This window comes from Diadema antillarum, unplaced genomic scaffold (assembly GCF_040938485.1).
Source record: "Diadema antillarum isolate AM-2024a unplaced genomic scaffold, OU_Dant_1.0 scf00000061, whole genome shotgun sequence".
Lineage (NCBI taxonomy): Eukaryota > Metazoa > Echinodermata > Echinoidea > Diadematoida > Diadematidae > Diadema > Diadema antillarum.
In genome coordinates this window covers 2,750,338-2,778,232 of record NW_027270950.1, presented here as the reverse complement: position 1 = coordinate 2,778,232, position 27,895 = coordinate 2,750,338, and the positions used below count along the sequence as shown (strand labels likewise).

Here is a 27,895-nt window from a genome sequence, read left to right as displayed (position 1 = left end):
GCCACAAACAACAGTCCAAGTTATATTACAGTGTCACAAGCTTCCTGGCTGATCGATCACACATGAAACTCTTGATAAAGATGTTTCAACACGTATGCAGGAGTACTGTACATGTAGTATGTACTCTCAACCGTGCATAATACATGTATGTAGTACTATGGTGGTGGTGAACACCAAGGTCTCAGCTTATACACTCCATCCACACTATCTCACACACATTTATAACCACATTCAAACATAAATAATAGTGTCTGAAAATTAATTGGCAAAGAGAATGTGAAATCTGTTAATTCTTTTGTACATGAACGGAAAAAAAAAATGTTGTTAATATGATACAATATTGTAATCCAAATTATATACAATCATGAATAATGAATAGGGGCCTACTACTTGTATTTCAATGGTCAAAATGGAGATTATTCTCAATACGATAATTGCACACTAATCACTATTAAAATGCGCCTGCATGCACAATTATTTTGCCAGATCTCAAAACCGTTATGGGTAGAAAGAGACAGTGGGATGGTATGATGGTATGGGATGGGGGGGGGGGGGGGGGGGTTGGAAGCGACTGATAATGACAAGATATTCCATGTCATGTACATCATCAAGAAGGCAGCTAAAGGCATGTGGATGAAAGAGCTACAATACCCCATTTACACAGGAAATTTTAGAGCACTCCAATAGTGCTCACTGGAAACTTTAAACCCTGTATGAACAGACCAGAAGACTCTGCAGTGCCCCTCTCGAGGGTAGCTACAGTCCAGTGCTCCTAAAGCGCTCAACTCTAGTTTTAAACGTCACCAACATGAGAGCACTTTGGAAGTGGCATGAAGCAACCGACGAACATATTTATGCATCATAATGCATACATATGATATGTTTGACATTTACAATACCCCAATGTATGCATCTCTCAGCCACTTTGTGTGTGGTCTTGTCAGGCGGTAATACTCTCTATACATGGACCTATTGTAGGTCCATGAGATACATGTACGACCATGTAGGCCTACTCAAAGGACCCAAAAGTCAAAGTGCTTCTGAAGCACTCCTGTGCCTTTCGAATACTTTACTTATTATATTTTAAATACTGGTACCATACAAATATAGGTTATCGGGCTTGATGACAACTGGGGAAAGGCAAAACCTAAACTGCGTCATGTTCACACTTCATGGGCACTAATAGCAATCAAACTGACCAGAACATTATATACTTTCTGTACAAGGTATTGGTGTGAACATGTATGTGGTGCTCATTGACCTGCGAAGCCATCATTCATCATGTCATTAATCAGCATTTAATGAGCATATGAGAGTGTCATCTATTAAAAGCTGAATGAATTGCATGAAGAGTTCACTGTGTAGTTCTGAGTTTGCGTTTTAAAATATTGTTTTCACTTTTAAAATGTGAGAAAATTCATTCAGTCTTGGTCCTGAATTGAGCATTGTGAATGTTCATGATTGTACACTGTATAGCACCTACAATTGTACTTTGATGATATTAAAAGAAGGTCTATACAAAAAGTATCATTTTACAAGAAAACTCTTTTATCATTAGAAGTTATTAATTTAAATCTATTAGTTTGGGTTTTTCATTTTTTTTATTCATCTGTCCACAATTTCCTGATTTGTCTTTTTACCAATTCATTCATTCATTCATTCATTAATATGAGTAATTCATTCAGTCATTTTTTCTTCATGATTATTACAGAAATATCCCATTAAGAAACAAAACAGCCAGCATGACCTGCTTTGCTTGGAAGCCTTGGCTTTAAAGAGAATTTTAAATGAAGCATGGTATTGTACTGTGATACTATATATTTACACCATCTGAACATGACACGTCTATTAGTCGAAAGACATTTTCACTATATTTGCTCCCAGTTCATTAACTACAGGATTAAAAAATACACCATTTCATTGCCAGGTAGCATGAAGATGATGCTCAGTTTGTTTCAGGTGTAATCTCCTGAACAGAGTATATGTCACAGTGGCTTTTGAACAGATCACTAAACTTTCTCAGCATATGGGGCATTAAAACAAACAAACAAACAAACAAACAATCAATCAAACAAACAAACAAACAAACAAAAAACAAACAAACAAAACAAAACACAATGGGCCAGAAAAGCTATTGATATAATATTTGGTATTACTCAGATAAAACTGTCATACTTGTGCTGGTTTTGGACATCTGATAAGATTCTTTTTATAGAGATTTTTTTTTTAAATAAGATTGATTAAATTGGTTGAAAGAAGTGAATGTTCATTCTGTAATGTGAATGTTGAGACTTTAATACATTTTTTTAGTGAGTGTCAATATGTTGATAGATTGTGGGTTGAAGTAAGAGAATGGATTAATATTAACACGGGGTTAGAAATAACATTTACGACGGAAAATTTGGTTTTGGGGGTATTAACAATTCGGCATTGAATTGTATTACCATGCTTGTGAGATATGAAATTTATGTTTGTAAAATAAGAAAAATAATACCTCGTTTTGATTTATGTAAATATAGTATAAGGGAATATTATGATAGAGAGAAATTTATCGCAAGAAATAATCATAAGTTGCAAGTGTTTCAGAAAAAATGGTGTCTTTTTAGACACCTTTTTTCTTGATGTATATTGTATTGAATTCGAAAAAAAAAAAAGCATGATGTTATTTGAAATATGTTGTAATATGTGTATAGATGAAAGAGAATAATAAATATCCCAGTGAGGGAAAAAAAAAAAAAAAAAAAAAGAAAAGATTGATTAAATTCTTTTTAAATTTATGCCTCTTAATAAAATGTACAGTTTCTTATATTGTAAACTGTGATATTAATGTACACTGTTTTGGGTGCACCAGGTGGGTTGGGGAGGATGACCTGAAGGCCCAAGTCATTTTAATAGTTGGCTCTTTCCAGACCCGGGCTGCCCAACCTGGTGCACCCATAACACTCCAGTGTGTTTTGATTTTGAATAATGAAAAATTGATATTTGTGATTAAAAGTCAAATAAATAATGATAATAATTAATAATAATCAACCTGGTAATCTATCTTTAAAAAAAAGATCAAACAGTGTAGTAAATTTGGAGGCAACATAAAGAAAAGTGGTTGCATAAAAGCTACAATCATTCACAGTCCCATTCACATACACCCAAAATTAACTATTTTTTGAAAATCAGTTTTTGCAATGTGATGTGAAAATCATTAATTTTTTTTTGTGTGTGTGGACACAAGAAAACTGCTAACTCTCATCATGCAACATGACATGAAAATTGGTATGTACACAGCTTGATCTTTTTTTTTTTAACTCTCGCAATAATTCACCAGCACAGTCTGGAGATTAAAAACAATTCATTCTGCAGCAGAGGGATTTATTTTTCCGCCAAGTATGAACAGTGGCATAATAAAATTGATTTTCACATCACAATGTAAAATAACCAATAACTTCTCTATGGTGTGAATGTGCAATGTAGAGCATTGCGGCAGTTTTTGTGGTGACAATAGCTTGACTGACATTTTGCAGCTGGGTGTCTTAATTTTACAGACGTGATGATGATAGCTGACTTGTGAATCAGTTTCCCCCTCCCCTCCCTCCTCGTAAAAATAGCGCAAACGTGCCCATTATTCGCACTGCTATTTTCGTACCAACAGATCCAAACTGGGGTGGTGTCTAAAGATAGAACCCCCTAAGGTTCTCAAGAGACTATCACCAACAAAGAGGAGTGAGAGACGCTAACTTGTCAGGGCTCCCGATATCGGATGCCAAGGGGGAAATTATCGCGCCATGACTAATCAGAAGAACTTTGTAAACTGTCTTCATGATACCTAGTGTAATAAATAGCGTTCGCTGGCAGGCATTCCGGCCATCGGAACCTCGAGGCCTCCACACTGACACGAAACATATATTCAACTTTAAGGATGAAAGTGATCCCAAGAATGGCACTCGGAATTTGTGGCTGTGCGAACATGTGATTGAAAATTTTTTTTAAAAAGTAGTTATGAGCACTTCAGCACTGTCGCATCAGCGTACTTATTCATTGTCAAAAACCACTGTTGAGAATCTCATACATCATATCCTTTAGTTCTGAACGTAGTGAAAACTCTTTCTCTCACTCTCCTTGTATTCTTTTTCCCCTCACCTCCCTTGCCCCCCCCCCCCCCCCCAAAAAAAAGGTTTCACAAACCACATGACAGGCCATGTGACAGCCAATGATATCAGCTATACAAGCCGAGATGGTATTGGCCTCTACACGCACATTTTAGCTGTAACAGGAATATGGGTATCAGATCACATGAATTCACATGCTCTGTACAAAATTAATTCATGTGTATTAAAAGGGACTGTACAGTACTGGTTGAGGTGGGGATTCATGTTTTGAACATTCCTAAGTGAGCATGTAATTTTAAGAAGGATTCATCAATGAAAATTGGTTTTCAAATGGCTGAGATATCCAAAAAAGTGTTAATAATAAAAGGCGACATGCCATAACTTTATTAGGATCTCTTTGTTTCACCTTGTTTTTGGATATCTCTGCCATTTCAAAAACCATTTTCATCGAATAAACTTTTGATACCCCTTAGAACTGCATGCTCTTTGACATCTCATAGAGTGGTTTCTGAATATCTCGCAAAACGTTAAAAGCTAAATCCTCACCTCGACCAGAACTGTACACACCCTTTAATATACCAAAATTTCCAAAAAATCATACCACCACCTACTGTAAAACTATCACTTTTTTCCCATAAATTATCGATCTACATTACAAACACTTTATAGCTCATTCAGCAAATTTGGGTGGCACTGTGTGGCATTTGATGTTCATTCATAGTATAAACTCGAAACAGGTGAGGAACTTATGCAACTCCACAATTTTGAGTCACACAGAGTGCCATTAATAGCAACCAGACATCAGAAATTATTAAACTTCCTCCTTCCTGGAAGCGAGGCTACAAAACACACGTAGTCCAAGTGATAGCAATGGACTACGTGTGTTTTGAAGCCACATACATGTATGAAGTCCTAAACTTATGATTTTCAGACTGCATGGCATTATAAATCCTAGAATCATAACTTTTAAAAAAAGAACGACAATTTTCTGTTCACTTTTTAAACTTTTTCCTTGAGCACAGGGAATGCATATTGAAGAATGCAACCTCTTCCCAGAATCAGTTCGACTCTCACTCTTCTATCATAACCCATTCAATATAAACCAGTCTAAAAATAACTCCATTACCATTACACATAATGTTGTTGTTTGTGTTTGTGACAGGATCTGTTTTTAAATGGATGATATCCTTGCAATTTATAATTAGGCAGAAGTCTTTAATTATGAGATGTAGGAGAATAAGATCTTCCTCCCAACTTGGGCCCATTCTAGTCTCAGAATTGTGGGAAGGCAGCTCATATACTGTAAATCGAGGAATGTTCGCATGCATTTTAGTTTAGCGAATTTCGCGAGAGCCTAGTTTCGCGAAATAAAAATGGACTCTAAAGATCTTGTCTACACAACATGCACTGGACACGAGAGGCAACTCGCGAAAATTTCATGCTGCGAAGAAGGCTGTCGGCTCCCATTCACAAAAATTTCATGCCAACAAAATAGAATGTTTCATAGTATATCAATCATGTCTGGTTTTATTTGCAGGATGTCTTTCTGTGCCATTAGTAGCCATTACAGATACTTGCCAGTTGCTATGCAAGGTGACCAACACTCACATTGGAATTTTTGTGGTACGTATAAAAGATCATGGTTATTTATTGTCACCACACTTTATTGATCAAATACCAAGTATGCTGTAACAGATACCACAGTTCACAGCTCGTACCATTGAAAGTACATACATATCTCCTACAGGGGAAGAAACAGGAAGTACAATATAAATGAAGAGTTTTTATTGCAAAATGAGCTATTAGACTCCATTCTTGCTATTAAAGTTGAGATACATGTATTTGTGATTAAAGCTGATAAAAAACACAGAAAATAATAAGGAAATACAGGATATTTTAACGAACTATAATATTCCTTGTTATGTCAAAAGTGAGGTATTACTGGAAAGGTTTAATTTTGCTCTACCTGATGATGGACTTACTTTGAAATGTTTAAAAATAGCTCTCAGCTCATTTTGCAATAAAACTCTTCATGAATATGTATCAGGTTGCATGAGAAAAATATACACCTCATTGCGGTGGGTGGTATTTCGCAACAGGATTCACACTCAAAATATTGCATGGCTATTGCGTAATTTGCGTGAATTTTTAATTACTAACCTAAACACTATACAAAGTAGGTCCTATTTGGCAAAAGAATTTTGTGACGTATTCACATTCACATTCTTTTAGAAATACTGCAGTATTTGAAATAGTGCTGTATTTCACCACACATGTGAATGACCCTATTAATGTTCAATTTTTTTTTTTTTTTTTAATTAAGAAGGCTCCATAGAATAACCAGGGAGCATTTTCGCCAAACCAAAGAATGATCATGTGACTTTCCACTGTGAACACGCAAAGTGTCTCGACAGTTCCACTGAACAACAAAAACAGGAAACGAGCAAGAATGTAAACGTGTTCCCTTCACAGTTTGAACATGACACGCAACCGGTCAACTGTCTCTATGTAAACCACGACATATAATGTAACAAGTTGATGAATGCCCAAGCGGCTTTACTCAATCACACGATCATTGTGTTTTGCTATTATTACAGCAGTTACGAAGATTTTCTAATGGTACTGTACCATGCACTTCAAACTTCTTTAAAGTTAAATAGGCAATATTAATTCCCACATCTTTTCTATTCTATTCTTTTTTGATCAGAAAGGCTTTCATAATTTTTTTATTAGTCAGAAAGGTGACAGCTGATTTTTCCAGAAAGCCTTCTGCAGAATCACAGGATCTTGGCAGGTCCATTTTAATATCAAACGGTGGGTGATTTTCTCGAGCACTTACCTAAAATTGAAGAAATTCTTGGTCTTGAAGAAGTAGTCAAGATGTGATGGAAATGGTCAGGAACTGTCAGGAACATATCACACAGGTTCTGTAAAAACAGCAACATGGAGGAAAGATTGTAATACTACACTAGTGTGTGCGTCGAGAGTAAAATCCTCTGAATGTTTACTGTCACTACACACCTAATTGAAAGGAGCTAGAAATTACATTGTAGTGTGTAGTTTCAGGGGAAACTACAAAAAAAGGGATATTTTACAATTTCAACCTTCCGTCATCTATAAATTTCATTACTTCAAAGACAGAGCTTATGAAAGACTTCTTTACAAATTCACAAAATTCTTCTGCGGTATTATTTGTATACTAAAATGGCATATTATAGACTTCAAAAGAATAGTATTCAAAGTCATTCCTTAAAGAATAATCCTGTGACATTTTCTCGTATAAAAACATTCTCAACAGCTCAACAGTGCTCAGTGTGTTTCCGTTGGGGCTTTTGAACATTTTGACTGTAGATTTAAAGTGAGCGCTTGATTATAACAAATGACTTTTGAATTAAATATCTATCAGTCTAAAAGGTTAACTACAAAGTGCACCAATCAAACATGTAATATTTTTGAATGAAATAATAGGCTCACACAGTCTTCAATACCATGCTGAAAGCTGTTAACATTTTAGATAATCAATACCGTCGATTAAACTGACCTTTAGGACACTTTGGCAATGTGTCAATCTTTGTTACTAGCTTTCATGGTCGAAATCATTTAAAATACAGTTGTCCAGATTTTGATGGGTGTATCAATAGCCCTAATTGTCAATCATAATTGCATCGATATCAATAGTCAATCATGGTCTCTAATTCCTATTATGCATCATTGGTCAAAACACGCTGACCTTCATTTGAGGAATGCGAGGCCAGTTTTCAAGTTGTACAAGGACTCTGTTGGATCAAATTGTAGTTCTGACATTTTTTCCCCCTTCAATTTATAAAACAGGTTCACACGCTGTTCCTGAACTTTAAGTTTACAACTTGTAGGTCGAAAATCTAACTCTCGATGATTACAATTTGTAGCTTGTAGTTTAGCACCATGTGGACGCACTCGAAAGTTAGCAATCTTAAAGTTTAGTCGATGATTAGTACCATGAGACATCTTAGGGTAAACTTACGCTCTCTCCACAAGCCAAGGGGGGGGGGGTTCTCACTCGTAGTTTTGCTCCGTGTGGACACAATAATCAACGAGCTTGTGAGTTAGCATGAACCTCGCTTCTCGTTCGCTGCACTATTTTGTATGGGCACAAGGCCATCTAGCAAAGACTCTGCACTTCCGTTGTAACCATCGAGTGGGGCTCGCTTGTAAGTTGTAACTTAAAGTTTAGGTGCGCGTGTGAACCCACGTCATGAATTCACACGTGGAGCTACATTGTAATCATCGACAGTTAAAAGTTTTCGACCTAAACTTTCAAGTTTGCCTACTGCGTGTGAACGTAACTTCTGTTTTTCACACCATCAGAGATTATGTACAGTGTCCTGGCTCCTTTAATTTGAAAATCATTCACCCTGCTGCAGTCTCTATTAAAGTTGACACACCCATCTCATAAAACCTTTTTCACCACCAGCAGGGCAAATTTCTATAATATCACATCCTATTCACGGTTTCACCTACTATTTGCACAAATATTGCACAGTGCTTGTACAAGGTGTATCTACATTGTATGATGAGCCTGTACTGTACAGGGGTACAATCAAAGCAAACCTCTTTGGGGACTGAACTTTACACCTGTGCAACAGTATACTAAAAATAAATGTACTGTTTAAACTGCTGCCTTATCTCACCTGCCTGGCCAGGGGCGCCAGGCAAGCAGAACGATTCCGCGGACCGCAGACAGCACATAACTCTGTACAAAGGTCATGGTAAACGTAAGTGGTTGGGATAGGGCAATTCTATATGGCACTACATTTACAGACTCACCTGCGGAGAATAGAGCTACAAAATTTGAACCGGTGGTATGTACATAGCACACTCCTGGTGGCATGGGATTGCCAAATGCAGTGGACAAGACTACTGCTGTGCATTGCACAATGTAGGCATACAGTATAGTGTACATGTACCTGTGTGGTCAGGGCTGTGCCTCACTTTAATGCAATGCACTGTACAAATGATTCCTGACTTTTAAAAATCTTGTACAGTCGGTGTATTCATATATTACAGATTATAATAAACTACGGTAGCACATCTTGACGGCAGTCCATTCCATGCACAGCTGTGCTTAGGCAAGGAAAAATGAAAACACTGCAAAAATGACATCTGGCCCTGTATCTCTCTGGGTTTCAAACTCAGTCATTGCAATCATATATCACATGTGATCATCCTCAGTCATTGCAATCATATCATACATGTCGTACATGTGATGTGATCATCCTCAGTCATTGCAAGTATGTGATCATCCTCGGTCATTGCAATCATATCATACTTATGTGATCATCCTCAGTCATTGCAATCATAATATCATATAGGCCTATGTGATCATCCTCAGTCATTGCAAGTAGGCCCTACATGTGGTCACCCTCAGTCATTGCAAGTACTAGGCCCTATATCATATGTGATCATCCTCAGTCATTGAAATCATATTATGTTGTACCATATGTTATCATCCTCAGTCATTGCAATCACATCATACATGTATGTGATCATACTCGGTCATTGCAATCATATTGTATGTGATCATCCTGCTCGCAAAAAGTGAAGGGCATAATTTTCAGGATGGAAGTCTCAAAAGAGTGACTGTGTCCTGATTTCACTGTTGAACTGATCTACATAATGTATAACATCCCAGGCCATACAATTGTATTAACCCGTTCAATACTGAATTCTGAAATGCCAATAGACAATATTATAAATAAACAGGCCACAGGCTCCCAAATGGAATGGGTTAAAATAGGACTCATTTTCATGACACCAGCATCTACAGTTGTACAGTCCTTGTTCACTTGCAGAGTGTAAACAGTGTTGATGCAAAACAAATACTCAAAGAAATCATACGAAAACAAAGGAAGAAAATTGAACCATGCACTTCCTCAAGAAGCTCAAGGTACAGAAAATAATCATTGTGATGTCACCATCACCAGCATGATCATCTAAAATCTTTATTTATATTACAGAGCTACCATGAAATACAGAATGAGAACAGCACTCTTTCCATAAATATACAGATCAGTCACAGTGTATACAGAACTGTTATGCACAGGAGCCACCTGCAGGCTACATAACTACATGTACATGAAAATAAGACTTCCACATGTGTACAGGTGTATTTTTGATTTGGAGCAATATCATAAATCAAATGTGTTTACCTTCGATATTTGTGGTATCCTATACAGTGCATACTGTATTACAAGATACCGCACATTGTAGATTGACTGGTGGAAATTTGTGCACATCATTATACCAGTAATCGGAGTCACTGTTGAATATGCCGTAAAGTAGCTTCTAATCAAAGCATGTTTCTGATAATCACCATGGGTTTAATAGAGACTTGTGCACTTTTGCCTTTGCTTGGCATGTAATATTTGGTACACTGTTTGACTGGAATATTTGATGAATCCATATTAAATTGGTACAATGCAAATATACACTGTATCTCCCTCCTATATATTTTCATACCCAGATTTAGAAGCCAAGAAAATATTCACATGAAGGGGTATGGCTACAGACAGTCAATGTGACGGCAATCAAGGGTGTTGGCCTGTCAACGATTTCACAACTCGGTATCAAAATGAGATATCATTTTCTGAGACAGTTAACATCACAAGTAATGACTTTACACCATAAATATGTGTGCAGACAGCTCTGTGACAACTTTCTGGCTCCAAAAGCATGCTTGTGTCTCTTTATGTACACTTGGTAATTGATACAAATGACATGTGGGATACATCATAGTTTCATTTGTGGCTTTGAATTGTAAATATTTACCAACATAAAAAGCTGAACAAAGTAAACATTGCTTTTTGTGAACACGTGCAGACAACCTGTTTTTAAAAAAAAGGGAAACTTTTGGACGATTGATTTTTTGCATTATTATTGCAAGTTTGAAATTGTTTATATATATTTTCATTGGTCTTTCAATATGGAGGCTTAAAGCAAAGCATCGATCTTCTTTAATACGTATGAACTATGATATCGGTATTAAATACTTTAGATCACTTTACTATCAAACACAGTCAACTTTTATGCAAATTTTTTACTGGAACGATTTTCCTAGCAACTAGAAAGCTTACCAAGGCTTGCCCGACATAGCAACAATTAATGTATGCAGGGTGGATTCAAAGTTCTGAAGTTTATTCATCAGGAACTAGTGAATGGAGAAGCTTGTTACTAGGACCAAAGGAATGAAATATTCATAATTTGACTGCAATTCGGCCTATTTCCTTCTGATTACGATATAGTCCTGCATGTAATCCTTCCCATTCTAAGCACCAACAAAAATACAGACTCTCCTCATGGACATACAATGTACTGTGAGTATCTGTAAACCTTGTAAAATAGTATCTCATACAACTGTAGTACCTTCACAGAAGATGCATTTCAACGACAGCCTGTCAGTGCAAAGTAATGAGATTCATGTACAGAATCAAAATAGTGTAGTTTTAAAGCAGGGGTCTGTGACCAAAGACTAGTGCTGCCCAAGAGGTTGTGTGTAACTAAATGGGATGTGATGCACAACACGCCACCACACTGGGATTCATACATTACTTGTACCAACTGTAACTTTGCAATATCTCACAGGGAGGAGCCCAGCAAAGTACTTTCAGATGCCTCTCCTTGATTCATTGCAAGTTACAGTGTACATTGCAGGTCATGAATTTTGTGACCAGTGTCCATTTTGGGTCATTTTCATTTCTAGTCATGTACATGTACACTTTTTCATTGTACAGCTGTAGATTATGATGAACAAATGCATGCATTACACACAGGCACACACACATAATCTACCATGATATTCTATACGTCTACTGTACTGTTCAAATATGAATATTTGTGACCCGCTACAACATAAGGATCCGAAAGTCACTGACGGCGCATTGAGTGTATTGATGGTCAACACACACACACAGTGATGCCACGCAATGTAGGTACAAGCATGTTATAAAGTACTCGAGAGACGGGATTTCAGGTAGGCCTGCATTTACTTTCAATTTCTATTTACTAAATAAAAGAATAATTGGATTATACTTTGGGTTTTCATGTGCAAAATAAAACAGTTTTTGCCGACTGTGAATTCACAGATTTTGCCGACCGCGAATTTAAACACACGCGAAAAAGTCGGCACCGATGGAAACCGCGAAAGTACAATTATCTGTACGCGAAAGAAACCACTTTTACATTATTCCAGCACTCATCTGTGTACAGGAATTATTGATTATGGGAAATCCAGTTAATGAACAGTTTTTGTGTTTTCCTATCACCATACATTTATGAAACCCTTAATTTTCACAGCTTCATGTACATTGTACTTTTTACTACGTTTTTTCTCAGAGATTCTAGTACTGTAGCATACAGTGTACACTCTACATGTACCAGGTATGTACTACTGTAGGACTACTCAGCTCAGATATATCTTCTCACTAGCAAAGCCGTTTGAACAGCCCCTTTAAGAAGAAGTACAGTCGCTGGTTGTAATGACATCTTTCATCATCACAAACTCAGCACTCACAATCCCAGCTGAAAGGTGATGTCACAATATATTCCCAAAGTAGAACACAGAGGGGGCCTCACAAGTGCATGGCAAACACATCACAGGTTCAAACTTGACAGATTTGTTTTGAGAATGATTTGAAATATTTTTTGTCAACACTAGCTCCCTTGCAAAAACACGTCAGACTGGGCAAGCTGGAAACAGGGGGCGTAGATAGTCAAGTTGACTTGCAACACACCACAAGGGTCAACATGGACCTTGCTCAAAGGAGAAAAGTGTCAAAAAGTTCCCAACGGGGCCAAAGGGTACACTGCATGCACATTATCAGGTCCAGATCACCAACCTTTTGAAAGCATGCAATCTTTCATAGGGGAATACTTGACAAGATCATCATTGTAATGAATCTGCTGAAAGTCATTTGGATTTCTTTATCGTGTGACAAATGTACTTTCCTTGTTAATACACAACTTAAGGGGAAAAAAAATAAACGACCAGACCATGATAAAAAAATAAATAAATTGACACTGTATGAACGCATAATGATCATTATGAACTTCAAGAAGAAAAATGGAAACACTTTATAAATACACATTGAAGGATTACACAGGTTCTTCTCATTCTCCTTAAAAAAAATAAAAAAAAATCAGATTATTCATTAGAAAAAAAAGAAGTGTTTTAATAACATACACTTTTGTATGGGATATCCCATGAATTGGCAATATAAAAAAAAAAGAATATACAATGTATTTTCCTCTTTTTTTTCAATTCATTTGTGCTCACAAGTCATCTCTACCAAAAGGAGAACATTTCACAGGAAAGAAGCTATCTTATTCAGAAATCAAACAAGAAAAGAGCAACTTGATTCAACTGAATTTCAGCAAATAATGCAGAAAGATGTGGTCATCAGAATGGTAATCCAGGATCAGAGTTAGAATCAGAATCAGAATCAAATTACAATCACAACCATCATGATTCCAATAAGGACTGGAATAAAATTTTACAGGGCAGCTATTGTAGGGTTGCACACTAACCCATTTTTTTTTTTTTCGACTGGTCCCATCTGTCTGTAGGACCAGCAGGTACCCAGTTTTCCCATTTCTTACTGGTCCATTCCTGTAGAAGTTACTGGTCCAACAGTGATATTTACTGGTCATGGACCTTCGGACCAGCGCCAGTGTGAACCGTTGGCTATCGTATTGTTACATGACTGATGCATCATTGGGGTGAGACTGGTCACATGTTTGACAGTGCAAGGAATGTTACTCATTTCACATAATATTTCTTTGTTAAGGAAACATATTTTTGCCCCACTGCCCTAAAGATAGACCAATTACAACTTCCTATTACTATGCATCATCGCAGAAGACAGAAAGCAAGTCCTACACAAAAATTCAAGCAGTTTCAGGACTTCTACATATTTTCCTAAGGTACGCAGATATACAGTACAGAGACAATCCGCACCTATATTAAATGTCAGTCCAGTGACAAGCCGGTCTATTTTTTCAAATGGCCACAGGACGCAGGCATAATCATCATTGACAGGCTCGCAATATTGAACTCATCCCATTTCGCTTGCAATTTTTGGCTTCCTTCCTCACTGTACTCTTTACTCTACAGCAATGCATGAAAAACTCTGTCAATGTGGTTGATTCCCAGGTAACTCATCAAATCCAAGAAACCACATATTTGTGGTTTTAGATTGTATGATTCATCACATTTTTTACTATCCATTGTCAGTGTTTCAGAGAGTAAAGAACAAACAAAAACAAAACAAACAAATAAACAAAAACCCTTTTACACGAACCTTTTGTTGTTCTTATTACGGGAGTAACACAGGTATTCTCTCTGTGAATAACTCACCTTGAACACTGGAGGTAATGAACTACATGTATGAATATTAAAGACTGAGAGAGAATGGAAGTTAGGAGAGACATTGGGTATATGTTTTTAACATCATTGTGTTTATATTGTCATGAACTGGCTTCAGCTCAGTGGTGTGTGCAATGCTGCTGCCCGAAAGCAGTAAGTGATGGGTTCAAATCCCAGACTAGTTTCTTCTTTTTATAAACTCCTCCAAATTTTATTGTCCAAGAATGGAAATTCATTTTGCCCAATTGATCGTGGGCCCGGCAGCCACTGAGCAGCGCCAGATCGACGTTGCTCTAACCTTTTCAACTGTTGAACGGCAAACAAGGTACTGTAGCAGCAATTCCCATCTTTTAACGTCTTTTGGTATGACGCGGCCGGGGTTTGAACCCACAACCTCCCGATTGTGAGGGCAACCGCTCTACTCACTGAGCCAACACATCGGTATTTTCCCAAGGTGTTCATAATGATATAGGAAGAGATTGAGCGTACAGTCTAATACTCACTGAGAGTGACAGCGAAAAGAACAGAAAACCTTTATCAACTTTACTCTCTCCGCAAAACAACTATAAATTTGTCATTATGGTACATTTGTAGTTGCTCATTTCAGTGTCAGAAATACGTAGCAATTTATAGTTTTCTGTCAGAATCCATAAATTAGAAACCATTCTTGGTATGATGGTATCACAGTTTTTGAGATAATTGCAATTCCTAAATCTCTATACAATGAACAATTTTTTTTTTTGGTGTTATTTTTTGTTTAATCTTTCTGCAATACTGTACAGATACATCCGACAGTGTTAAAAATTCAGAGTTGCCTATTAAATTACTAATTACAGCTGTATTAAGAATAAGATGATGATTTCTGTAGCAAACTTACACCATCTTAACAGTGTAGGGATACCATGTAATAGGATGGCTAGCCTGACTTATTCAGGAATCCGTGTACAGAAATGCGTGTACAGCTTTCTCTGTGCACAAAGTGCACATGCAGACTTTGAAGAATCTTTACTGGAGTCGAACATTTCCAATGAGCGTACCCTTTGATGCACATATTCGCTGACAGGCGATTCTTGCCAGGCCAATTACTTGTTGTGGTTTTCCAATGTACACTGGTCGGCGGCGAATGAAGATTGACTCAACTGGGTTTTCTCTTTCCACACTACCAGGTCTGATGTTGTACCAATCTGTTGCAAATTACTACTTGAAAGTCACTTTGCCACTCAAAACATACTAGTCTGATCTACTATTGTATGTACCATATCTTCATCCAACTTTTTGTCCCTACATGTAGGCCTACATATACAAAGACTGTAATCTAAAATTTGTCCAAATTGATGAGAGCTGAGTTTATGATTCACAGAGGTGAGTGCACTGGCATTTGGGATATTATTATTTTGCTGATAACAACTATTATGCGAAGCACTTGACTTGAAAGAGATTAAAATCTGATGATTCAGGGAGCATTCCATACGGCAGTCACCCACCCAAGATCCAGTTGCAAGTCAACAATAATGAACGATATGAGTGCATTTGTCAACACCTCAAAGTGAATGCAAAACCACACACCAGAATATTTGACGAGCAGAAACATTATTTCAGATACTTCAGCAGCGCCATTGTATTCAGACACGAACAGCAAACACAACAGACTACAAGGACCGGTATGGACAAACTCAAATATTTTGTCTGCTTATGGGGTGAGATGAAATGATGTCACGGTAAGCTCAAGTTCACAGGTCATAACAAGCAAAATAATTGCAAGGGACTGGTTTGCTGCACATTTTTATTATAAAGCTTGTTTCTTGCAATGAAGGATTTTGTTTGAGACTTAACTGCCAAACATAGCAACAAGTTGTATGGAAACTGGAGTCCAAGAGTATGCATTAATTATGTCCTGGGATTTTTATACATTTGGTATACATGGTTAATAGTAGATCTACAGTGTATCATGAAATGGCTTCTCAGTAAGAATTGAAATGTACAAAATGTACTATTAAAGTTGTCACATTGAAGACTAAATATTGGAATATAAACTGCTTGCTTTGATTTTATGATGCAGTAATGTCATTACATTGTATGTCTCTGGTCAACGGAAAGGAAAAAATGACATCCCCCCCCCCCCCGACATTTCTATCAAGTATGGTATTCAAATTCACTATAAAAAAAAAAAAAAAAACCTGTGGACACATGTATTTCATACATGTACATTGATTTTCATACTGTAGACTCATTTTAATAGTACACATGCAATTATGTTCATAATGATGATCTTGGGTGATCATGGAATTTATGCATACATGTCCAAATATGTTTTAATTCAGAACTGTGTACACAATGTCTCAGCATTGTGTACAACATAAGTAATTTGTTGACAAATCATGGAATAGTCTGATTTATATTTACTGTATATCATGACATCTCACATTAAATGTTAACCATTAGATCAATCTTTAGAGCTGTCCGATGTAAGCCTTAGGCTTTAGAAGGATATCAGAGGAGAGCAACCCACTGTGTAATGTGTGTACCAGTACCTTTAACAACACACATCCCGGAAACTGGAGTGTAAAGATTATATCCGACCCCTTATGGTTTGCATGATTGTTTTGGCCGTATTCATGTCCATGAAGCCGTAATGTCATTGCCACAGTGAGTATCATTCCATTATAAATGGGGTATAGAATCTCACAAGACTATATATCAGAAGAAAGGGAAGTCACTAAAAAACAAGACATACTATATGGACAGTCCGTACAAACATATTCTCACATTATAGGTGATTCACACTGACAGTGAAATACCACAGTATTTTTCAATGTGAACGCAAATAAATTGCAAAATACATCACAAAATACAACGTACCATGTCATGTGGTGTAGCAAATTCAAACTTTGCAAGAAATATACAAAGGTGTACATCCGATCGTGTCATGAAATACCAGCAAGAGTACCGCAGTGTACAAACCTGACCTATACAAGTTTGTAACACACGTCTTGTCTTTTCCCATGGGAGATTTAAAATGCCAATATATGCACAATGCTTTTGTAACCGGAAATACAATCATCGGTATTTTGCGAATGAGAACGGTACATACATGTACAGTTTACAAACGTATACAGCTCGATATACTGTGGTATCTAATACTATGGTATTGTCATTTAAATGTGAATGCACCTTCTATGGTGTAGTACAATGTAAATGTGGTACAGTACAGTGACCCCACACAATTCCCACTGACATGTACGTACAATGTACATCAAGTGACTTGTCATCAGAAAAGCATGATAAAGCCATTAGAACATTCATACAATACCTGACGTTAAATAGTAGTACTTATGTAATCATATTTACATTGTACTTCCATAGCAGATACACTGTAGGCCTACTCTACCTCCTGTGTGAAACATACAGATATTCAGTGAATCATGTATAAAGTATAAACACAAAGAACATTTTCCACTTGTTGTTCCAAACCACATTTTCAATGACCGAACCATCTATTTATTATACAGGACTATGTATGTGAACAAACTTATAAGATCTTCTCCACAGCTTTAAAGGACAAGTTCACCTTCATAAACATAAGGATTGAGAAAATGCAACAATATTAGTAGAACACATCAGTGAAAGTTTGAGGAAAATTGGACAATCGATGCAAAAGTTATGATTTTTTTTAATTTTTGTGTTGGAACCGCTGGATGAGGAGACTACTACAGCTTGTGAGTCATATGCGTACAACAGCATAAAGAAAATATAAAAGAAAATTCAACATATTTTCACTTTTTTCGCATAATAAAAGAGCAATTGACTTTCCTCTTTCTAAAGGCAGGGGGAATAATATTACCCATAACATTTATCGGTAACGAGTCAGGGGAATGTGTACTTTTGTCAAAAGATGGAATTTTGTGAAATTCTCTTTATATTTTCCTTATATTGTTGTACGCATGTGACATCTAAGTTATTCATACACTGCAGTAGTCTTCTCATCCAGCGGGTACTGCAAAAAAACTTCAAAAATTCATAACTTTTGAACGGATTGTCCGATTTTCCTCAAACTTTCAATGATGTGTTCTACTAATATTGCTACATTCTCTCAATCCTTATGTTTATGAAGGTGAACTTGTCCTTTAATACACTGTATGTACTTAACGCTTTCCTTTCTCAGCCACTTTTCAAGAGCATTTGCAAGAATTTTGCACAATAAAACATAGGTGACATCAATAATAAAAGACAGCTGGATGATTATGAGACTTCATTGCATTCGACTGCTGCGAATTGGAATTGTGACATCATACTTGGAATTGTGACATCATACAGTGTAATTCAAAACACTCTGGCAGGAAATTTTAAATGACTCAATACCACCCTTTTAAATTTTGCTCTATGAATAGAATGACCACATAATCCAGGGCCATGCTAAGATTTCTTTTGGGTGGGGAGTTTAATATTGAGTACTTTGTTTTGTAAGTGTTTTTATTTAAGGGTGTGCAAGTAGTTAATACAAAGCTTGGGAAGGTGGTAGTTTTTGGTATTAAAGGAAATTGAGAACACTCTCCAATAAACTTGAACCCCCTGATGATCTTTTTCCTGTGCTTTGGTGCCTATAACCATTATATCTATGTAGGGGAATGGATTGTCTCAAACTAACTCTGACTCCGGTTCAATCTATTAATAATTCTTAAACCACAACCCCAACCACTGCCCTATAGTACGAACAATACATGTGCAAATCCTTAATCCAACCAGACAATGAAGAGTCGGTGTCTCGGGCAGACCGTAATCTCCGAAGGCTGACTGGTACTTTGAGACAGCCGTCTTCATTTCCTCTTCCTTTTTTGGAAGGGAAAGGGGGTTGGTGGTGGAGAAAAGCCAGTTAATATAGGCCTAATGTTAGACACACACTGGGGATCCGTCTCAAAACAAACCCATCATCTGCCACTTTCATAACATTGTCCCGTAATGTTTGCACTGTAAACCATCACTTCCATTATTTTAACCTACAAAATATGGAGCAGCCTTCCTATCACTATAGGATATCATCTGCTTGCACTCCACTTTGCAAGTTTGAAGAGATAATGGTTTTTAATAACTACTGCACCCCTTGAAGAATGTAACCTGACCTGAATTGATTAAAAAGATCATGGCACAGCATACAACATCTAATATCTGACATGGTACAATTCAATCATAATCTTTTAAATCAAAGTACAACATACACACACTGTACTACTGGGACTGTATTTGTGAAGACTGGAATAACTTTGATCTCTGAAGGACATTTAATGAAATTATTTTGAAAAATATAACAGAGAGAGAGAGAGAGAGAGAGATAATGCTTCATGTACCGTGACAAATATCTTTCATCACAAGCCATCTACACGGAATGTAAATTTTGTAAAATGATTGTAAGGCCAGGAGAAATCACACTGCAAAAGCACAGTGGAATGAGAGCAATAGATGAGTGAAACTTTGAAATAGAGGAATTCAAGCCAAGAATTTAGAAAATATATGACCCCTTGACTATCCTCAAGACATAAAGGCACCTTTAACAAGCCATGGCCACATAATACTGACCTTCACAAGGGGTGGATTGACATATATGAATAAAATACAATGATTCTCATTTATACAGTGTATTACTAATTACACTTTCACAGCATGTAACAGGAAGTACATGCACATCAATTTGGTTTTGAGACCAAACTTATTTGTGTACAGCAAAATAAATCAGAAACTGCACATATGCAGATCAGGATGTACACTGTAAGAGGAAACCATCTTTTCCACTGCCACATACCAGCAACTACTCAATCAAAAGAGGTCCTCCTACTATAAAGCATTTGGACTTCTTAGAAGTACAACATTTTGTTTCTTCAGGGAAAAATTTGCAACTGTTTTGGTTGAGGTCACAACCCACACTTGCAAACCTCTCTGCTTTTTATCAAAATTCAAGCGAGGGAGTCTATTAGCTTGGGTGTCAACTCTCCACAAGTTATGAATGTGATGGCAGAAGTTGCTCCCTACAGCATACAAACAGAATCTACAATGTATATCACTGAGATTTTCTTGAACGGCCTTGGTGAGGGAAAAATCAAGGATTTCTTTAATCTTGATTCTTTTTTTTTCACAAATCAAGAAAAAAAAAGAATGAGTTCAATAATATTCAAGTACATACTGTACACGAATGTACAGCACTGTATGTTGTACAAGTACATGTGCATACAATACACACAATACACACATACTAGGGGCGGATCCAGGATTTCCATAAAGGGGAGGTGCCTTTACAAAATTGAAGGGGGCACAAGAACCCCCCCCCCCCCCCATTTTTTAGAATTTCTTTTGTTTTAACAAAAAATAAAGAGGGGGCATGCACCCAGTGGCTCCGCTCTGGATCCACCAAGCTGCATACACACAGGGAATTATCTTAATACGTCCAGTAAACATGCAGAGCTGCAATTTAGCACAATTAGGCTGAGTTCCCCATATAGCAGTCAGTACAGAAAGGAATTTTGGAACAAATGGAACAAAACGAGAGACACAATAAATACTGTACATTCTGAAGATTCAGTAAAGAAATTCTTTGTGAAGAAATACATCTACTTCATCTCCTACATCAAGTTACATTGTACATGTAGGAATGTACAAAGTTATACTATGCATCTTTGGTGACTGTCATTTTGAAAAAATACATTGTACAAGACAATATTTTGTACTACAAATGTGCATAAAGTGTTAAACACCCACTCAAAAGCTGTCAGATTTGGTAAATACAAGGATGTACAGCCACTATGACCATGCAGGCTGTACACTGTTCAGAGTGTAGCCTGCAGTTTCTACAAGACGGTTCTACCAGGCCGGAATCCTATTGATGAAATCTGCATCGCAAAAACACAGCTGCATTTGTAGGTCGGCAGCTGGCAAAAGTGAGTCCCGCTCAAAATATTCACTTTGCCGATGGCCCACACTGCTCAGTCCATGACTTCTAATCCATATGGATGTACTAAACATACAATGTAGAGGCAATGATATGGGGCCTCCAATCGTTATGAAGTACTCTTCCCAAAAAGCTGAAGACGCTGTCCTGTTTGAAGTTGTGATGTTGGGCATTGAGCCTATAAATTTCATTTCAAGCTTGTTTAACACTGAAATGGAATTGCTGAATAACAAATATTATCATTTTAGTTATCATTATCATATATGCATTACTGGGTAAATGTGGTAGTACTTAAGGAGTAAAAAAAAAATGCTGTACAAGTAAGTACAAAGTAGGCCTACAAATTGTACAATTTGTAAGTGTTTCTAAGTAGTCACTGTTGATGTTGCTGACATATTGTACAATGTAGTTGATTTTAATTGCATGATGTAATGTAAATGTTGCCATGTTGGGAAAAATGGATTTCTCAAATATGGAGTATAATACTTCCATGATATTTGGCCACAATAATTTCAACTTTACTTTGAGGAATTGAATACAAACTTGTAGGTTAAAATACACAAAGCAATATTGATGGTTGATGGATAAAGCTTGGAGTACTAGTAGTCACAAAAAGTATATGTACAAGTACCTCAATGGTACAGTGTATGATTATACAAGGGTTTACAAATGAAACAAAGTATCCATATAAACTGCAAAAAATGTCAACTTTTGGTCTATGCATTATAAGGATGTAATGTTAATGGGTGGAATACTATCAAGATAACACAATTCCATTGGGCAACCATAAAAATGCAAAATATTATCAAAATAGAAAGGTCACTAGAAGTATTGCTATCTCATTTAGAAGCATAGCTGATTGTGGCCTGTGGTTGCTATACAATGTTTTATATTTGATTACAGCGATTACAATATACTAACACTGGGCCATAGTGATGCAGGCAGGCACAGTGTCCATTGCACGAGAGTGAATTGCATGCGGCTTGTTACAACATTGTAGCTGCATGCGATTTTACTACTGCTAGGGCCTAGGGCATGATTTGATCTGTAGTATATTAGTCACCTTTAATAGAAACTACAATGTACCATTAAAGGGATGGAATACTGTATATGCCATATATTTCGTGAATCTAAATTTTCGCGAATCGGGACTTCCCGACAATTTCGGGAGTGGTTACATTTGCGATCGTGGAGTCTTGTACTGAAGTGAGAAATGTATACACGTACATCACATTTATATCGGCATTACAGTCAATATTTTTGCATGTTTTTAATTTTGCAAACAGCAGCTGACTCACGAAATTTGCGAAAATAAAAACCTTGCAAAATATTCAACGTTTACAGTAGGGTGGAACATCCTATTACCGGACGCTTTTCTTTGTGGCTTTGAATTCCGTACTCATAGAATGAAATTTCGGCTAAAAACAACACCACTTATTCACAGACTCATGGAAATTACGAATTCAGCCAACTTATGTCATTTCTTCGTTCCAGTTTTTAGAAAATATGCTTCAAACATACCCCTCTAAAAATAGTGTTTTTTTGCGCCGTGCAAAATCGCATTGTATTACCGGACGCTATTTTCGTAATCGAATAATCAAGGTCTTTCGCACCTAATCCTTGCACCAGAATCACAATTCATCCCACAAATCACCGTACACATTCTCACCGAGCGGATGACACACACAAAAAATCTGCAAATGAAGCTCAAATTTCGTATTTTACAGTAAAATGTCTGTCTTGACCATTTCGAACAGTTCACGCAATAAAACCTTGTGAGAAATCGACAACTGGTTAGAGTATACGTGCTTTGTCTATGGGAGCTGCACGCGCGGGCGATGATGAGTTGCGTGCCCCTTGGCGCACAACTATTCCGCATCGTTCGCGTTTGAGGACGATAGCTACAAATTTCCGATATTGATCAGTGAACTTTTGGTTCTAATAGAATCTTCAGCATTTTTCCTGTATGTGAGTGGGATTTCATGGAATTTCAGTCGCGAAATGTGATTCAAACATGCATAAATATTAACTATAAACGAGGTGCGGGTCACTCAACTATAAATTTGAGGTAAAATGTGAATTTTTCGTGTTTTTACATTTTTATGTGGCGTTTTTTGCGATTTCGGTCCACACAAAGTTCTGTGAGGCTAATCTACGAAGTCTCGCGCGTACAGAATGTCATTAGTACGCAAAAATGTGCGTGTCCGGTAAATACCATGGTGTCCGGTGACACCATGCTTGCCCCTACTTAATAGTATTGGTGGAGAGGAGGATTGGGCTTTTAACTTTTTTGCGAGATATCAAGAAAGCACTTGTGAAATAGTGCAGAGCATACCATTTCTAAGTGGAATTCAAAGTTTATTTGATGAAAATCGTTTTTCAAATGGCTGAGACATCAAAAAACAAAGTAAAACAAAGCGATCTTAATAAAAGGTGGGTCCCACCTTTTATCATTTTATGTATCTCAGCCATTCAAAACCAATTTTCATCAAATAAACATTGAATTCCTCTTGGAATTACCTGCTCTTTCATTTATCATTTCGTCCAAAAATATTAGAAACCTAAATAAAGTCCCAAGATGGGTCTCAACTAAACACTAGGCCTATATGACCCCTTTAAACGTTCTACACACTACTGAACGGGGAAGGTGCTGTATGAGCTGTAGGAATATCTAAAAATGAAGTTGGTAGAACTATATCGACTTTTATTTTTTCATATATTTGGTCTCAAAATAGAAACTACATAAAAACTACTCATTATCCCAGCAAATTGAGTCAATTAGACAAGTTTCATGGTAGAGCCTACCAATCATTCAATCCATCCTAATCATATTGTATGCACAGTATTGCACATTTCCAAGTGGTGGAAGAAGAATCGGAGTACTTCTGACAACCTGTCTTTGAGAAATTATGAATAAACTCTAGGGTATCTATTAACTGCGACCAGCCCCAACGTGCAGTGCAGCGTGGCGGCGCGGTCTCCGGGGCTAGGGTATCTAGAATCTATATAATCTAGACGGGGTCTAAAGATTCTGAAATCACAGTGGAATAACCACGTCCAGTCATAATCACAAAAGTACAATCACTGCACTGTCTCAGACACACTGACACTGTCCCAACTGATCATGCTGATGATATTTTTCATTTGTTTAGCAGTAGAATACAACTGAAATACAAAGTTCTGTCAAACAATATTACAGATCTAGATTCTAACGTGTTAATTTTAACCCTTCTGTAGCCTACCTTACTTTCCTTACTAACAACAGTGGTATACAAAGTACGCACCGAATTCCCGAAATCGCTTCTGTGGGGCTAATACCTCGAAAATGGGTAGCAGGGTGCCTTATGAATTATTTACGTTAGATTTTCGTTGGCTGAAATCCAGAAGTAGATTCATGCATTCGACGGTAAACCCCATACAACGGCGCAGCCTGAACTTTCGACCCGTACTCGCTGGCTACGAAAAAAACGAGTGGGGTCGGTCTTCTACCGGTCTTCGCTACAGGCAACATGCGATGCGAGAAGCGAGTGGGTGGTGTTCTGTTCGAATGGGAGCCGCGAAGTATCCACCACTTTCGGCCAAATTTTCTGCCCTGTGCGTCCATAAAACACAATTTGAAGACGGTCACAAGATATTCGTCCTTACCTGACTAGATGAAATTCCCCTCGCTCTCAGGAACTGACGATAAGAGCACTGAGATAGTAAATTCTCACTGGTGAATACACAAAAATCGTCCCCGTTATCGTGCGGTGTTAGGTGGGCACCCCTCTCTTTTCGAGCTCAATTTATCCACTGTGTGTTGTGTTGCTATCATGCTACTAGCTAGCAGCCTGTGTGTGTATGGACGATCCGTACCGTACGACCGGTAGTGTACACGTACCCTGCTAACACGGGCGACACGATAGGGTTTCAACCTGCGACAGGCGAGCTTCAAGGGTCTGTGTGGGCTCGTCACACGTACACGTGTGTGTGTTTTCGTGTGTATGTTGTGTGCCAGATTGTGTATACACAGAGGAGGTAGGCGTTCTCGTGATGTGTGTGTGTGTCGACGGGGTCGGCGGCTACCAGTCCGTTCGGTGTCGGTGGTTCTTCTATTTTTGCTCATACAATAGTTACGTTCAGACGGTAGGCCCTAACCTCGAGGTTAGGAAACCTCGAGGTTTAGCTCTTGCCCCCTAACTACGACGTGTGTCCACACGACGAATCGTAACCTCGAGGTTACGAAACTTCGAGGTTAAGCTTCTGCCCCCCGTAACTACGAGTGGGTCCCACTCGATGTTAAAACCACAAAACCGGAAGTTTAAGCCCACATTGCTAACAAGGCGTCTATTTATTCTTTAGTCCAACCCTGTCGGACTCGCTTACAGGTACTCTTTTTCTCTGTCATGATATGCAGAGATAGCACTGCACTGATGACTTTATGCCTTTATGAAGATATTCGTCGAAAACATTTCTTTTTTAGCGTCGGAGAAGAATATAGAATACAGTAGCGAGTTCGACATGTTCAGTTTCAGAGATCAAGCGCATGGGAAGAAAAGATGATGTTGTTGTGTCATGCGTCATAGGTTTTTCACGTGTAGTGTATTTGTGGTGTACGTTTGGGAGGTTGACCCGGAAGCAGAGGGAAATTGTGGGGGGGGGGGCTGGAGTTTACGGCGAGGTCACTCTTAACTTCGAGTTCGTTGTTTTTTGTGTCCACACGGTGCTTAACTACGAGTGGGGACCCCCCGCGGCTCGTGGTTAGAGCGCTAACCATAAGATTTCTCGTGGCTCGAAACATCGAGCAAACCTCGAGGTTTGCTAACTACGAGTGCGTCTTCACGGTCCCTAACTACAAGCTCTAACCTCGAAGTTTCCTAACTTCGAGGTTAAGGGCTCCCGTCTGAACGTAACTAATGTAAGTGTATCATAGTCAATAAAAACAAAGCGAAGCCTTGCGACTCGGGGCCCCGCCCCTCTCTAAAGTCCAGGAAGAAACACTACCTTGTAGTGGAGAGAGAAAAAAAAAATCCGTGTTTGTTTGTTTGTTTGTTGTTGTTGTTGTTTTTTTGTTTTTGTTTTGTTTTGTTTTGTTTTGTTTTTTTTGGGGGGGGGAGGCTGGGGTGTTACCATACCCCTCTTTCCTTCAAAGGATACATACAGGACCAAGCTGTGTTCCACTGGCCCTCCTTTCTCTTTTCTTCCCTCCTGTTTTTTCTAATTGCGATTAATTATAGGGATGGTATAGTATTGGTTGAGGTGAGGATTCAAAGGGCATTTCATGAAGCATTTTGTCCGACAAAGTTGTCGGAAAATTTGCTCTCAGCCAATCAGACGCAATTTAGGATTTCAGTAGCTTGTAACAGTTTGTCAGAAAAATACCCGACCAAAACGCTTCATGGGCCCCCCTGGTTTTAACTTTTTGCGAGATACTTAGAAACCCCGGCCACATCTAATGTTAAAGAGCATAATTACAATGGTTACTCTTATAACGGAGAGGAGTTCAAAGTTTATTTGATGAAAATTGGTTTTGAAATGGCTGAGATATCTAGAAACAAAGTAAAACAAAGCGGTCATGGTAAACGGTGGGTCCCACCTTTTATTAGGATCACTCTTGTTTGGATATCTCAGCCATTTCAAAACTATTGCAATTTTCATCAAATAAATTCATTAATTAATCAAATTATATATTAATCAAATAATGCTGTTCCATATTTCATAACAGGTTTCACATTATCTCAAAAAAATCATAATCAAAAACTTTTGGAAACAAGAAGCCCCAATTCAATCAACACTGATGCCATCCCCTTAAATCTGTACTGTTTGTAGGCCTATTACAAGGGCCTAGATAATGAAATATCAGTGAAGCTGAGACTGTAACTTCGCCAGAACAACTGTGAGACGTTACTTTCTTATAGCTGCCGCTGCCTCATACGCAAGAAGAAGAAGAAGAAGAAGAAGAAGAAGAAGAAGAAGAAGAAGAAGAAGAAAAAGAAAAAGAAAAAGAAGAAGAATAAGAAGAAGAAGAAGAAGAAAAAGAAAAAGAAGAAGAAGAAGAAGAAGAAGAAGAAGAAGAAGAAGAAGAAGTGAAGCTGGCGTTACAGAGGTGAAACGCAGATGCGGGAGCAATCATATACTGTCTTAAATCAATATCTTTAAGCGTGAGGACATTAATTCTACGAAAGGTGTACAGGACAAGCACGTGTTCGTCGTCTCTTTTTAAAGCCAAGTATATACCAGGGCATACTCTGACAGCCATCCCAGGCCTCCCTCATCATACATTGTCACCTGAAATGTTTGTCATTCGACTTGAAAATAAACAACAACAGCATCAGACCTTATCAATTTATTCGTTTGTTTTATGAGTCGATTTTCTCGTGGTCTTATCGTGTGTTTATGATTAAGATACATGATTATGTTATAAACAGGCTAATATAATATCTTCATTGATTTTCCATATAACATTGCTAACTTTGGCGCATC

At 37.7% G+C, this 27,895-nt stretch overlaps 1 protein-coding gene across 1 annotated transcript in view; it reads right to left on the bottom strand.

The window, feature by feature from the left end:
• LOC139716107 (serine/threonine-protein kinase Sgk1-like) overlaps positions 1 to 25,218 on the bottom strand; it is a 105,894-nt gene extending 80,676 nt beyond the window's left edge. The window contains exons 1-2 of the mRNA XM_071627663.1: positions 25,079 to 25,218; positions 6,940 to 7,027 (exon numbers count right to left, since the gene is read on the bottom strand). The gene's annotated coding sequence lies outside the window, so the exon portion shown is untranslated. The remainder of the gene's footprint in view (positions 1 to 6,939; positions 7,028 to 25,078) is intronic.
• Positions 25,219 to 27,895: the final 2,677 nt, after the last annotated feature.